At 38.3% G+C, this 16,746-nt stretch overlaps 1 protein-coding gene across 5 annotated transcripts in view; it reads left to right on the top strand.

Moving 5' to 3' along the window:
• Positions 1-16,746, top strand: part of LOC110466921 (sodium- and chloride-dependent GABA transporter 2-like) — a 123,237-nt gene that overhangs the window by 43,141 nt on the left and 63,350 nt on the right. For all 5 annotated transcript variants that reach the window (XM_021523724.1, XM_021523725.1, XM_021523723.1 and 2 more), the window contains one exon: positions 11,143-11,183. The gene's annotated coding sequence lies outside the window, so the exon portion shown is untranslated. The remainder of the gene's footprint in view (positions 1-11,142; positions 11,184-16,746) is intronic.

Genomic DNA, 16,746 nt, shown 5'->3' with positions numbered 1-16,746 from the left:
AACAGTTGTTTGGGACCCTGATTGAAGAGGAAACTGAGTAACAAGCAAACTCAAGTGTAAGCCTTAGAACATGACAAATTTCCATGGACGAAATTTTGTGTTCGGGAAAGACACATTGATCCAGGCACCAAGTCCCTAATTAAGTTAGCTGAATAATCTGAATAATTAAATAGCTGGATTACTGGGGACAGTTACAATAGAAAAGGTTGATCAAGCAGAATCATATCAATTATTAATCATATAAATATCATCAATAGCTGAGTTTGTGATCCATACAGATATTCATGCAGCCTCCTTCTGTCAGCCACCTTTAATGACTTCTTCTTTAATACTGAAAGACAAATGTCAAATTAATATTTGGTTGGTAGTTAAATGGAATGATATTCCTATGAGGGTTCCTCCTATTTAAATGACCTTGACCTACTTTCAAGGTTACTTAGGGTCCTTTGATCATAACTTGGAAATCATCAAGGTTCCGACTCTATAACCATGAGCATGAAAAGACGGAAACGACGGAAACAATCATGCTTACTGGTGTTGCAGGCTTCTAGAGGCATTATATTATCTGGGTCATGAAATATAAGATATAAGATGTTCAGGTCTCCAACCACCCTATATTCATATGTGCTTTGGGTATGAAACGATAACACAATCATACTATCATAGTTAGTCCTGGGGTACAGCCCAACCCCTGAGGACTTTGTCCCACAGTCATAAAATGGAAATAATATATATGAAACCAAATTTGCCATGAAGCATCCTTGGTCTTTAGGACCTGAAATCAATTGTTGTGTAAAGCAAGATTGTAGCTTTCCTGGAAGCTGGACCCAAAAATAATGTTATGTAAGTTATCAAAATTATAGTCTTATCCTTTTTTCCTCCTAGATGCCAACCCAAATTATGGAAATACTTGAAACATTAATTTTAATGCAAACGCCATCATTGCTTTTTTACCCAGTTGAGTGATACTGGCCCTTCTGGCCTCTTGTTATTTAATCTGTTTCTTTCTCAAAGTAAGTAATTGTAAAATAATTTTGGGAAAATTATGATCTGCCGGTGTTTGATAAAAAGAAACTAAAAATGTATCAAGATATCTTGTTTTAAAGACAGGTTTGTTAACAAGTGTCTGTTTATAGTGCAATGCAGTTTGTTGTATGAGTAATGGCAGAACATTTTCAGTAAAATGAATTTTTGAGTCCAAAATGTATTGGCAGAGAGTTTTACAGTAGAGTCTGAGAGAGTAACACCATGCGATGCAGGGCTTCCTCTGGGATTGTGTAATTACTGGTGTGATCAAACTGAGTGCAACAGAAACAGAATTACAGCAACAGAAAGTTTTGATAAATTAATACGGGAGAAGATGGAGGAGCCCACATCATTGTTGTACTGGGGGAGAACCTCCCTGATCGTAACGTGGAGACACCACACCACTCCATTGTCTTATTGGCACACACCATTGTTGTACTGGGGGAGAACCTCCCTGATCGTAACATGGAGACACCACACCACTCCATTGTCTTATTGGCACACGTCATTGTTGTACTGAGGGAGAACCTCCCTGATCGTAATGTGGAGACACCACACCACTCCATTGTCTTATTGGCACACACCATTGTTGTACTGGGGGAGAACCTCCCTGATCTTAACATGGAGACACCACACCACTCCATTGTCTTATTGGCACACGTCATTGTTGTACTGAGGGAGAACCTCCCTGATCGTAATGTGGAGACATCACACCACTCCATTGTCTTATTGGCACACATCATTGTTGTACTGAGGGAGAACCTCCCCGATCGTAATGTGGAAACACCACACCACTCCATTGTCTTATTGGCACACATCATTGTTGAACTGGGGGAGAACCTCCCCGATCGTAATGTGGAGACACCACACCACTCCATTGTCTTATTGGCACACGTCATTGTTGTACTGGGGGAGAACCTCCCTGATCGTAACGTGGAGACACCACACCACTCCATTGTCTTATTGGCACACTTCATTGTTTAACTCATACACCCCTGAAGACACATTTGAACTCTTCTAATTTATAGGTTTGAATACTGTAGAATCATTTATTTTTCGTGGGGTTAAAATTTCGTGGTTTTCATATACTAGCCTGTTTCAAGGAATTATATTTCGATGATTTCTGATTTCTTACTACCTATATCTTACCAAATTTATGTTTTCGAGGTGATTTAATTTTGTGGATTTTTGTTATCCACAAAATAATTGAAATTTAATGTCCCTCGAAAATTAATGATTTTACAGTAGTTCATAATGAAATTTCAGGGGTAAATGAGTTAAATACTTTAAGTACAGAACTGCTATTCTACTGTACTGTTGGCTACACCATGCCCATTGGTGATAGATTATATATGGTGACATGAAATTAAACTTAACATGTTCACATTTACATTAGAAACTTTTGTAATTCATAAAACTGGAGAAAAAACTTGATGATAATTTGAATATAGACTACTGTAAGCCTAGCAAAACACTCCTTTTTTTGTGTTATAGCTCCATAACATAAAAAATATATTCAAGTTTATCCTTATAATTTAATCTACTCTACACAGTCCCTGTGGAAATCCACTTTTATTGATGCACTCTTTTCTTTTAGAAATTGTTACGCCGCTTTATCAGCCAATCAAAAGTGACGTTACAAACGGTGATGTCATTTTTTACGTTATGGGCTGATAGCATAATTTTTGAAGCCAAAAATGTTTGTTACCAGCAAGATTAAATTATTATGATATAAAACCTTCATTTTATCAATTTGTACCACTAGACAGTTCGGTTTATATTGTCAGAAAGCAGGTATAACATCATTATCAATTTTCATGGGGAAACAAATCATGAACTGAGGCTCCTGGCTTTATGTTACAGCTTAATGTTGTAGACAGTTTTATCGACTGTAACACACTGGCTGATTTAAACACCCTTATTTCTGTTATTATTTTGTCTCTGTGGTATAGGATCAAACACTGACAGTATTTCTGTCCTTTTTCACCCTATGTTATGACAAAAGACACAACCGTTATTGATCTGGGATAGTCCATACAAGTCTATGGGGGGGGGATTCTGAGATAACAAGATGCTCTGGTTATAATAAGTAGGATTTTGTGATGTATTCTACAGCCGAGGAGTTATGTGTTACCCTGGTAAAATACTAGCTGCTTCCTACTACCGACTTGGCTTGGGAGAATTTCTTTTAGCTCATTCGGTAGAGTGTAAAGACTAGTAAACCAGAGGTTACATGTTTGACTCCTAGTGGACGCATTGGAAAATAGTGACCCCTATTACATGTGTGCTTGAAATGTACTGTTAACCCTTTCACCACTATAGACCATAATGTACTCATCCATATCAATGCATGGTAGAGCCTACTAAAGTTACATGGGGGTGAAAGGGTTAATAACTACCCTGGTAATTTTAGTTTGTTGTAATTTTATTCTATATAACAAAATACCTATCTCTCAAGATATTGTTTAACTCATTTACCCCTGAAGACACATTTGAACTCTTCCAATTCAAAGGTTGGAATAGTTTATTATGAAATTTCAGGGGTGAATGAGTTAATATCAGATGACACATATTTTCTGGTTGAATCATATTTTTATACGCCCGTCGAAGACGGGGACGTATAATGTTATCACGCGGGCGGGCGGGCGGGCGGGTGGGCGGGCATGCGAACGATGTCCGCTCGATATCTCAAGTAATTATCGAGCGGATTTACTTCAAACTTCACCACAAGGTTAATTACCATGAAAGCTCGGACAAGTTCGATAACCGCCATTATCCGACCAAAATTTGTGGAGTTATGCCCCTTTATGGACTTGCCAAAACAGTGTCCGCTCGATATCTCGAGTAATTATTAACAGATTAACTTCAAACTTCACAACAAGGTTAATTACCATGAAAGCTCGGACAAGTTCGATAACCGCCATTATCCGACCAAAATTTGTGGAGTTATGCCCCTTTATGGACTTGCCGAAACAGTGTCCGCTCGATATCTCAAGTAATTATTAACGGATTAACTTCAAACTTCACAACAAGGTTTACCATGAAACCTCGGACAAGTTTGATAACCGTCATTATCCGACCATAATTTGTGGAGTTATGCTCCTTTATGGACTTGTCGAAACAGCGTCCGCTCGATATCTCGAGTAATTATTAACGGATTAACTTCAAACTTCACAACAAGGTTAATTACCATGAAAGCTCGGACAAGTTTGATAACCGCCATTATCCGACCATAGTTTGTGCAGTTATGCTCCTTTATGGACTTGTCGAAACAGCGTCCGCTCGATATCTCAAGTAATTATTAACGGATTAACTTCAAACTTCACAACAAGGTTAATTACCATGAAACCACGGACAAGTTCGATAACCGCCATTATCCGACCGTAATTACTGGAGTTATTACCCTTGGTTTCATTAATGCGATGCATGCGTTCCATGATGTTGTATTGCACTCATTGATCTACCAGTTATGTTGAATGATTTCTCTTTTAATATCAATTACTCACAAATACTTCATATATTTCAATCATACAAACAACTGCTCATTCAATGTGTGACGGGCGTATTATATACCGCTCGCAGTAACCTTGTTTTTTTATGATTTTGTGTATTAACTTGTTACTATTTTTAGAAACAAGAGGTTAATATTATGATGTCTTTTCAGTTGTAACCTCATAATGACTCTCTCTGTGTTCGTCTGTCTGTCTTAAACATTGTCATACAAAAGAAAGTGTTCATTTGTAAAAAGGAAATTTTGGTTATCATATGCGGAGCCTTTTATATCTGCCCAGTAAAACTAAACAAAAACAACCACATTTTGGGTATATTTCTGCATAGCAATGCTGTTTCGTTGAATGGTAGAGCATCTAAGCATGTGCAGTAAAAAGTCTGCGCCAGGAAAGGTAGCCCCAATTTACCAATATAATATGTTTAACAGAAATTGGTAATTATATTCAAGTTTAATTTTTTACTTATTATGAGGCCGAAAATGCCCCAAGTCCTTTGTTCATATAGATTACTGTATGTTCACTTGATGATGCTATTAAAAGTAGCAGGAATAGAAATGAAAAATATTATAACATGAAGTCAATTAGACAAAACGTAGTGTAATTCTGTACAGGTATAATAGCTTCATAGGGGAACTATTAGACAAAACGTAGTGTAATTCTGTACAGGTATAATATCGTACAGATGTATGTAATATGTAGAAGGTATAGGATTAGTAATAGCTTCATAGGGGAACTTATTATTTAAAGAAAGGTAGAGGATGGAAAATAAAGGAGAATTGGAATGACCTTTTACCAAAAAGAATTGTGTAACCAATTTCTCAGTTTGGAAAATCCTCAAAATAAATTCGCTTCAAGGTTACACAGAATTCCTGAGAGTTTTCCGTCCAGGATTGTAATCTACTTACAATTTCATGTGAAGGAAATCACAATCAGAATTCTGTTAAAACCTGATAGTTTGATTCAAACATGAATTACCTTTTAAATTGATGAGAAAATAAATCTCTCACACATTTGTCTTCAGCAGTTTTTGACACTGATAATAAGAGCAGTCTTAAAAAAACTTTCATTGAATTCCAGGCTAAATGTTTTAATGGAAAATTTATTATCTATTCCTAAAATCATCGCATATTTTTCTGAATCGAGAAAAAAACCCCAACATATTCTTGCATTTTGTTGTGGTCTATGATAATACACATTGATCCACTGAATGGTGAAAATTGTACAATTAAAAAGACACAGGTCGCTATAGAAACGAGGGAGAAAGGTCTGTTAATTGTGATGAACCGTTTGTGATACTATAAGCTATTCAGAGCATGTTCTATCAAGCTTAACCCGTTCACCCCTAGGTAACTGGAGTAGACTCAACCATACATTCATCTGGATGAGTCTATTATGGTCTACAGTGGTGAAAGGGTTCTGACATTAAAACATTGAATCAACATTAACGAGATTCAAGTGGAATATTGAATCGGTTTAAGTGGGCAATCATGCGTGTCATTTGCATGAATCGTGGAAGGTACTCATTAACCCTGTGCTAGTACTGGAATTATGGTTGAACTTTGACCTTGCAGTTTTAAGGGGAAATAACTCATTTCCCTGCTGTGTATTCTGTACAGATTGGCCCCCATTAGATTGGCTCATACATCATATTGTGAAGGGAGGTATTGAGGCCACACATCAAAGTCGGCACCATCAGTTGTGTCCTACTGACGGAGTGCTTTGTCATTTAGTGACATCAAAATCAATTTCTTGAATAAATTTTTGTTTTGTACAAAATCAGTGCAGCTTGTAATGTTTTAACACTATAGTGAAATCCTACGTAGTTTTACATATTTTCATGTCAATGCATGCAGGGCTTCATCGAATGCCATTTGTATATCTGAAGCAAATACACCAACACACCCTGCCTCGATCAACCAACTTACGCACATACAAGCATACATTACTCACTTGGAGGCATATGCACGTCCTTAACTCATTCACCCCTACATAGTGACTTTAGGGGTGAATGGGTTGAAGGACTTCAGCTGTTCATAGGACACTATACACAAAAAAGCAAACATTTTCCCTCTTACTCCGTTTGCCTTGTCATATCATATATGCATTGTTGCATAATTGACATAACATTATACATTTGTCATGAATGGAGAATCCCATCTTCTCAACCGAAAGCAGTATTTTGAGGTATGTGGTAGACTGGAGTGCTGGCTATGACTGTATTTTGAGGTCTGTGGTAGATTAGAGTGCTGGCTGTGACAGTATGGGACTGTATTTTGAGGTCTGTAGATGGAGTCTAGTGTACAATAATTTTCAGAGTCTGCACTCACAGCTCCAGCGTTATAGACATATAATGATACACTTATGCTAATCTGTCATTGAGGGTGTAATTGTATGTGGGAGAGTGTCAAAGGGTCACAGTGCACATGTGTCGTCATTGTGGAGAAATTCTGTTTAGCCAGATGTTTGTCTGATGTGTTCATGATTCATGACTGAGCTCGTGATCGTTACACTAAACCAGGCCCTTAGTACAGTGAATGGGCCCTTAGTACACTAAACCAGGCCCCTATTACAGTGAATGGGCCCTTAGTACACTAAACCAGGCCCTTAGTACAGTGAATGGGTAGCATATGTGATCAGTATTGAAGTTTTTTTCCAGTGTCACTATAGCAACTGTCACTATAGCTTCTGTCACTATAGCAACTGTCACTATAGCTTCTGTCACTGTATCTTCTGTCACTATTATATCTTCTGTCACTATAGCAACTGTCACTATAGATTATGTCATTATAGCAACTGTCACTATAGCTTCTGACACTATAGCAACTGTCACTATAGCTTCTGTCACTATATCTTCTGTCACTATTATATCTTCTGTCACTTTAGCTTCTGTCACTATATCTTCTGTCACTATAGCAACTGTCACTATAGATTATGTCACTATAGCAACTGTCACTATAGCTTCTGACACTATAGCAACTGTCACTATAGCTTCAGTCACTATATCTTCTGTCACTATTATATCTTCTGTCACTTTAGCTTCTGTCACTATATCTTCTGTCTCTATAGCAACTGAGGGGGGGTGTGACTCCATCTTAACAATTAAGATTAGTTATTGGTTATCCTCTGGATGGCAGTTCTAGTTGTATCAGATGGTATCAGAATGGAAGAGCTTGATTAAGATAAAGGTTATATGCAGGTGGTTTGGGTGGTTTGGTGTGTGGGCTGGGTACGGGGACAGTGATAAATGGAGGTACTTTCCTGTAGGGGCTTTATATAGATGTGAGGTGCCCTGTATTAGAAAGTAATTATATATAATTTATTAACCTCCTATCAGGTGACTTTCAGGGGGACAAATTGATCTTGGTTTCTCCACGTGGTTTGTATGCTTTTAGAACACAAAAATCAAATGTTCTGGAAGACCTTTAAGACCAAAGATTACCTTTTTGAACTTTTCTGTTAATAAATACTTGCCAACTCTTCATATTTTGGAGGGAGACTCCTGATTTTGGACCCTAAAATAGAGCATTTTCAACCAGGGATTTATTAGCTGAAGGTTGAAAGAACAGCTCAAATTTTTTTCCCCCAGGGTGTATATACAGTACACACATTTTATTTATGCTTTTAATTCTGAGCACTCGTTACAATCTCCCTCATGAAAATTGCAAAAAGTTGGCACATATGTTAATGAAAGAAATGGTGGGAATTACCTTGGCACGATTGGTTGTCTACTGTAGGTTACACAACAGTTCTATTGGTGCCATTTCTGAGTGTTACACCTTGTTAATCAAGTTTGCTGTATGTCTTATCGACTGGATTTGTAACTATTGATAATGTCTGAGACAGTTAAATCATTCACCCCTTCCAATTCAAAGGTTGCAATAGTTCATTATGAAATTTCAGGGGTGAATGAGTTATACCATGTTACTGATATATAGGCTTTCACTTTACTGGACATGATATGTCCTAGACTCTCATCAAGGTGAAATCATCGATGTATCGACCTGGATTAGTGTGAAGTATTAATCCTTATGATGTAGTACAGTGATATTGTCAGGCCTTGATCCTGTACAAGCTGGGATGGCTAATCCTTCTCTGTTGTACAGCACTCGTTACTAGGGACGAGCAGCACCAGGTAGCTGGAGTGGCTAATCCTTGGCTGTTGTACAGCACTCGTTACTAGGGACGAGCAGCACCAGGTAGCTGGAGTGGCTAATCCTTGGCTGTTGTACAGCACTCGTTACTAGGGACGAGCAGCACCAGGTAGCTGGAGTGGCTAATCCTTGGCTGTTGTACAGCACTCGTTACTAGGGACGAGCAGCACCAGGTAGCTGGAGTGGCTAATCCTTGGCTGTTGTACAGCACTCGTTACTAGGGACGAGCAGCACCAGGTAGCTGGAGTGGCTAATCCTTGGCTGTTGTACAGCACTCGTTACTAGGGACGAGCAGCACCAGGTAGCTGGAGTGGCTAATCCTTGGCTGTTGTACAGCACTCGTTACTAGGGACGAGCAGCACCAGGTAGCTGGAGTGGCTAATCCTTGGCTGTTGTACAGCACTCGTTACTAGGGACGAGCAGCACCAGGTAGCTGGAGTGGCTAATCCTTGGCTGTTGTACAGCACTCGTTACTAGGGACGAGCAGCACCAGGTAGCTGGAGTGGCTAATCCTTGGCTGTTGTACAGCACTCGTTACTAGGGACGAGCAGCACCAGGTAGCTGGAGTGGCTAATCCTTGGCTGTTGTACAGCACTCGTTACTAGGGACGAGCAGCACCAGGTAGCTGGAGTGGCTAATCCTTGGCTGTTGTACAGCACTCGTTACTAGGGACGAGCAGCACCAGGTAGCTGGAGTGGCTAATCCTTGGCTGTTGTACAGCACTCGTTACTAGGGACGAGCAGCACCAGGTAGCTGGAGTGGCTAATCCTTGGCTGTTGTACAGCACTCGTTACTAGGGACGAGCAGCACCAGGTAGCTGGAGTGGCTAATCCTTGGCTGTTGTACAGCACTCGTTACTAGGGACGAGCAGCACCAGGTAGCTGGAGTGGCTAATCCTTGGCTGTTGTACAGCACTCGTTACTAGGGACGAGCAGCACCAGGTAGCTGGAGTGGCTAATCCTTGGCTGTTGTACAGCACTCGTTACTAGGGACGAGCAGCACCAGGTAGCTGGAGTGGCTAATCCTTGGCTGTTGTACAGCACTCGTTACTAGGGACGAGCAGCACCAGGTAGCTGGAGTGGCTAATCCTTGGCTGTTGTACAGCACTCGTTACTAGGGACGAGCAGTACCAGGTAGCAGGAGTGGCTAATCCTTGGCTGTTGTACAGCACTCGTTACTAGGGATGAGCAGTACCAGGTATTCAATGCTATAGCACTCTGTCGCAGGGTAAGATTGATTCTGTCTTCGTTTAATAGAGTCGCTCCGAAGTTGTTCACGTTTAGTTGCCGTCATTGGGAAGTATAACGATGTGTTACCATGACAACTGTACAGGTGCTGTCTTTATAAATCAAAGTTAATGTTGGTCAATTTACACTGAAAATTCTTACAACAGCAGAACCTAGACGATATTCAGGAAAGGACATTATTCAGTGAAGTATACGAGAGATTTTCGCTGCAGATCACCTTTCGCCTTTCCACGCTCTGTAATGAGGGTGAGTTTATCACTAAGCAACTTAAGCATTAGAAGCAACAAAATAAATGTAATACATGTAATCAAATGTGATGGTCAAAAAAAAATTAAAAACATTTACAGATGAGGGGTGAAAGTTATTTTTGTTATACAGTATGTCTGTATATAGTGAGACTCGCCATCAGGGAGTTTAATACCCACATTTACATGTAGGGATACTAGCACAATTATTAGGCTATGATTTGGATTTCAAAATGTCAAATTGTGATGTGACATATATTATGACCTTAAAATGTTGTGACTTTGACATTTGAATTTTTCTTTCATCTAAATAGGGTTCACTGTCGCTGATGCTTCCAATCTGTGAAAAATTGAATAATACATTTGTTACTGGAAAGGACTTAGAATTTTTCTTTGTCTGTCTGTGTATCACCTTGTCTTGGGCATTATCTACAGTCAAAACAACATTGAAAAAAAATCAAACAACATCTTCTCAATACTCAAAACTTCTTGGGTGATGATATCTTGTCAGTAGCATGCCGGAATTAAGGGCTACAAATGTTGTTCAAATGAATAACCTTGACCCATTTTCAATGTCACCGGGGTCAAATACATAGAAAAATGACCCACTCTTAAGCTTACATATAGCAGATTGTTAATTTTTGATTTTGTTGATTTTTGTGGGTAATCTTCATCCACGAAAACATAGGTCCATGAAGTAATTTCAAGTTTGATACAAAGCCATTCTACATATGATGTACCTATGAAATGGTCTTTAGTTGAGAAACCATGAAATTTCAGCCCCATGAAAATATCAGATTTCACAGTATTTTACTTCATAACTTGTGTCGAGGTCACTATTTGTGTCGAGGTCATTATTTGTGAGCTGTTGGAATTCTGTCCTCACAAAAATTACAGGGAAAAATCTTGTGAAATATGAGTGATTATTAAAGCCTTTAGATAATGTTTTTGTCTTGTTTTACAGGTATGAGGACGCTGGTGTGGTTATGACGAGTCGGAGCACATGTAAGTTATATTGATACTTAATCTGGTTGTTAAATAAACCTTCATAACAAAAAATAACACAATTGATAAAATAAATAAGACAGACAATACAATGAATAGTACTATTTTTGTCAGAAGTCTTTCCCCCTTTTTTCAAGCACTCAGTGAATTATTTAAGCAGCCCTTTTCAGAAACACTCTCCAATCTGGCCTTGTCCAGTAAAAAAAAATATAACTATATAAATGTTATATCAAACACCACAGTTTTGCTATCTGACAAGACACCATGGCAAAGTATGAGTAATGGCCAGGTACTCCGGTTTTCTTCCACAACCAAAACATGGCATGCCCTTAAATGGCCATGGTTGTTAATTGATAGAGCATACAACCCACACAATCTGACAAGACTGTTTCCAGTGTTTTAAAAAAGAAAAAAAGAACAATTTTTGCAAGTACCCCGTTTTTTCATGCATCCTGGCCCTAATTATGGTTACTATGGTACATGAAGACATTCAATACAGTTAACAGTATTTTATACCATGATGTCTATCAAGTAGGAGAAGGAAGGAAGCACAATTAATAGGAAGTTTAGAAAGATTAATTAAGATAATTGATATTAAAGGCAGATTACAGACACAGAAATAAGCACACTTCTATTATCTTTTTAGGTAAATAAACACATTTTGGGAATGAGAGTCGTGAATGTTGGATCATACAACAGGCTGAAATATTGCCCAATATTTGGAAGACTGTTTGATGTAATATTGACATGCTTTGATATTGCTGTTGATCAAAGGGAAGGAGAATTAATATCACTGCTACCTCCCTCTGTGTCCACAGGGTGTGTGTACCTAACCAATACAACATGAGTGATTTAACCCATTCACCTCTGAAGACACATTTGAACTCTTCCAATTCAAATATTGGAATAGTTCATTATGAAATTCAAGGGGTGAATGAGTTAATGTTAATCTCCACACTACAATAACGTACTGATCACCGAGATCCTCATCCCTATTTGTTTACTAGCACCTGGTCATGTGATCTCGTTGATGTGTTGCCATGGTTTCTAATTAAATTTTCAATCGACCGATGGATTTGGTTGCTTATTCCACAAGCTTGTAATGACGATGATATGAAATCACTTCAGATTGGAAGACTGTTTCAGATCTGCTCGTTTTAATTATAAAAGATGTGGAAATCAGATCATTATCTGTAATGTGTATATAACTAGACCAAACAAACATAAATAGGGGTCAGTGTTTCAGGTCTGTTACCAATTATTATAATAGTGGTTGACTTCATAGGGTTGGTGATTTAATTGTTCAATAAATAACATGAGACTGGGAGATCTAGCGTCCATTAAAACAGTTCGGCGACGTTATGTGTTACCCAGCAGATAAAGTCCACAAGGAACACACAAGTCCGGCTGTAGTAGTAGAGTTATCAATAGGTAAAGATGACCATGACAACGTCGTGCTGGGTCTACCGGCTTTAATGAAAATTACATTAATTAGTTTCAACACATAACATGTTATTGTTCAATTAATTGCTGGTTGAGTCCCCCATGAAAATTAAAATTCTGCTGGTCGCTGGTTCACTCGCCAATGAAAGTCTGCAGTTGATAGTTCAGACCCCAGTGAAATGCTGGTCGCGTCACTGGTTCAGACCAAAGTGAAATGCTGGTCATGTCACTGGTTCAGACCAAAGTGAAATGCTGGTCGTGTCACTGGTTCAGACCAAAGTGAAATGCTGGGAGCGTCACTGGTTCAGACCAAAGTGAAATGCTGGGAGCGTCACTGGTTCAGACCAAAGTGAAATGCTGGGAGCGTCACTGGTTCAGACCAAAGTGAAAAGTTGGTCATGTCACTGGTTCAAACCAAAGTGAAATGCTGGTCACATCACTGGTTCAGACCAGAGTGAAATGCTGGTTATGTCACTGGTTCAGACCAAAGTGAAATGCTGGTCGCGTCACTGGTTCAGACCAAAGTGAAATGCTGGTCACGTCACTGGTTCAGACCCCAGTAAAATGCCGGTCAAGTCACTGGTTCAGACCAAAGTGAAATGCTGGTCATGTCACTGGTTCAGACCAAAGTGAAATGCTGGTCACATCACTGGTTCAGACCAGAGTGAAATGCTGGTCACATCACTGGTTCAGACCAAAGTGAAATGCTGGTCATGTCACTGGTTCAGACCAAAGTGAAATGCTGGTCGCGTCACTGGTTCAGACCAAAGTGGAATGCTGGTCACGTCACTGGTTCAGACCAAAGTGAAATGCTGGTCGCGTCACTGCCTATGGTTCAGACCAGATTGAAATGCTGGTTGCGTCACTGGTTCAGACCAGAGTGAAATGCTGGTCACGTCACTGGTTCAGACCAAAGTGAACTGCTGGGGTTGTCGCTTGTTCAACACATGTGACATTATAGGATGTGTTGCAGTGTATAACATGGTTTGATGGAGATATTACCCAGTCTAGAATGTGTCTTCATGTCAATTTAAGTTAATAAAAGCTCATAGAATTGACGTTTTTTATTTGACAGATACCAAATGAAGTCTGTTTGAAAGTAGGTGAATCATTCTGAAGATATCGTCTGTATTGTGAGTCTAGTTGAAGATGTAAGACTCAGCCTTTAAGCCTCTCACCCCTATGTAACTTTAGTAAACTCTACCATGCATTGATCTGGATGATTCCATGGTGGTCTACAATGGTGAAAGGGTTAAGCATTTGTTTTACTGATATCCTCAACTCTAGACCTAATTTTCTTCATGTTAAACATAATCAGCTTTAGCTGAGAGTATATAGATGTTATCTCAACATGGAGAGAGGCGTTAGCTATCTTCTAATAAATGCTGAATACCCTGCTGTAAGTTTTGGAATATTCCATATGAATCAGAAGTAGAATCCATTATCAGTGTAGAGGGATGCCAGGTAGCTGATACGACAGAACCATTGTATATAGCTTAACCGTTGGCCAGACATCTAATTTGGATTCATTAAGACATTTTGTTATAAATTGCTGATAAAAAATCTGCCCCACCCTTGAACCACAAAGTTGAATGCAGTAGATATTCTCAAATTATGACTGTAATAATAAATTAGTATATTTACACCTATTTCATATAGCAAAACTGGACTTGTTTGATCTTCGGTATCTCAATTGGTAGATCATCTGTCTACAGATCAGAGGGTCCAAAGACACAAAAAAATACAAAATACTTGTGAACTTGCTGTCACTTCTCCATATTTGCACTTTGAAATTTCGGTGAATGACTGACGTTTGGTGTATGATGTTATGAACATCTTGGTCCGGATTCTGATTTATCAGTGATCATGTGATCAATCCGTTCTTGTGATAGTTGGATTGTCTGATGCTTTGTTAAGTCACGCCTATTTACCGTAATGATTAGAAGTGCGGAGGTAATGGAGTGTACCGTGTGGGGATTGTGTATGTCATTGATACTCTGTCTCTTTAACTGGTATATTCAGGGTGGATCATTAAGGTACATCTACATCAATATTGTATGTAAGAGTGTGAACATAGGCCATTGAGTTTACATTAACTCAGTATTAAATCTATTACTAATGAACCGTGATGTTTCAGCCCACCAATACATACATTATGTACCGTGATGTTTCAGCCCACCAATACATACATTATGTACCGTGATGTTTTTGTCTCACCAAAATTTTGTCCTTTTCCTTTCAAAACAAAATTGCACTAAAACTGATTTTTTTTAATCCTGATAAAACAGGTTTTTCAGATTGGATAGATGTTTTGTATATTGAACAGGTATTTCATGGATTTCAAGTATTCTACAAATTATACAGGTATAACAGAAATTATTTGACAGGTATTTCATTAATTGGACAGATTTTTCCGAGACTAGAAAAGTATTTTAAAAATAATACAGGTATTTTCACAAATAAGATTTTTTTTTCCTTCGGAATAGGTAGGTGTTTCATAGATTTACAAATGATACAAATATTTGATAATATTATATGATATTCTATAATTTATACAGGTATTTCAGAATAGGCAGGTGTTTCATTGGACAGGTATTTCACATATTTCATTAGACAGTTATTTCACAGATTAGACAGGTATTCCAGAAACAGGTATTTCAGAAACAGGTATTTCATTAGACAGTTATTTCACGGATTAGACAGGTATTTCAGAAAAGACAGATGTTTCATTGGACAGGTATTTCATTTATTGGACAGGTATTTCATTTATTGGACAGGTATTACAGGTATTTCATTTATTGGACAGGTATTTCATTTATTGGACAGGTATTTCACATATTAAAGATGTAATCAGACTAGACAGGTATATACACATTATACAGGGGTCTCAGTTATATTTAACCCTTTCACCCCTAGGTAACTTTAGTAGAGGGTTAACCAGGTAATTGAGATAAGGCAGATATTCAGATAATAGTGATATTTTCTATTGTATGCTGTGTCGACTTGATACTGTATTCCGTAACGTCTGGCACGGCTCCAAGGCTTGTAATGTACTTTATGTGCCGGGGAGGAATGTTTTATGGTAAAACTGAAGACTTGTATTTTACAGTGCCATAGATAGGTGGATCTTTATGGGTAGCAGCATTGGAGTTTCCTGTGCCACTTCAATAATGAATGTGTCTATTTTATTATGTGACGAAACAGCAGCGGCTGGTGTAGTTTAGTATTGTTTATATCTGTGTCCTGACTAGCGTTCGATTCATCAACAGATAAAATGTTTGGCATTCTTAAGGTTATATTTTTCTATGACAACTTTCATTTTTTTGGCAGAGATATACAATATATATATCTCTTTGACTTACGCCTGTAGACCTATAATATTTCACAAATTATTTACTTTCAAGTTAATTTATGGGGAGATTTTATTAAAATAAAAAATAAAATTTATTATGACAGCAAATAGTACATACTTCGTAAAGTGATTACATGTGAAGGATAAGATTATATGGAAACGTTTGCCCAAACATTTTGCCCAGTGTTAACTTTGCCTTCCATATAGAGTGGAACCTCGTTATGTTTCCACAATTTTCCAAAGATAGTATGACATTATAAAGGGGAATTTGAGTGAAACTTGTTCATTTTACAGGGGAACCTCGTTATACTGCCATGATTTGTCCAGGTACATTTTGGCATTATAAAGGTGTTCAGTGATAAATTGAGGGAAACTTGTAAAGACTCTTTTATGCTAAGGGGAAAGTGGGAACAAGCTGGCAGTGAGCGAGGTGGCAAATGGAATGCAGGGCCTTATACTGGAGTTTTACTGTACTTCCTATGTCTTGTAGCCCTCTATTCCGTCTTTGCGTATTGCAGAGTTATCTTTCCTTGGGAGCAGGTATTGATTGTTAGGTCATTGGTTTGTGTGAGAAAATTACGTCGTTTTCTCAAAAAATGATGACGTTACTCTCACAAACAAGTGACGTAACAATCAATACCTGCTCCCAAGAGAAGATAACTCTGTAATATGCAAAGACGGAATATTAAAGGCAATTTTATCATGACAGCATACATTTAAATACCATGTATAGTGATTGTGTGTGAAGTACAAAATTACTGTATTCAT

This window comes from Mizuhopecten yessoensis, unplaced genomic scaffold, assembly GCF_002113885.1.
Source record: "Mizuhopecten yessoensis strain PY_sf001 unplaced genomic scaffold, ASM211388v2 scaffold11147, whole genome shotgun sequence".
NCBI classification, from domain to species: Eukaryota; Metazoa; Mollusca; class Bivalvia; order Pectinida; family Pectinidae; genus Mizuhopecten; species Mizuhopecten yessoensis.
The sequence above is the reverse complement of the archived record's forward strand: the minus strand, read 5'-3'. Positions and strand labels throughout refer to the sequence as shown.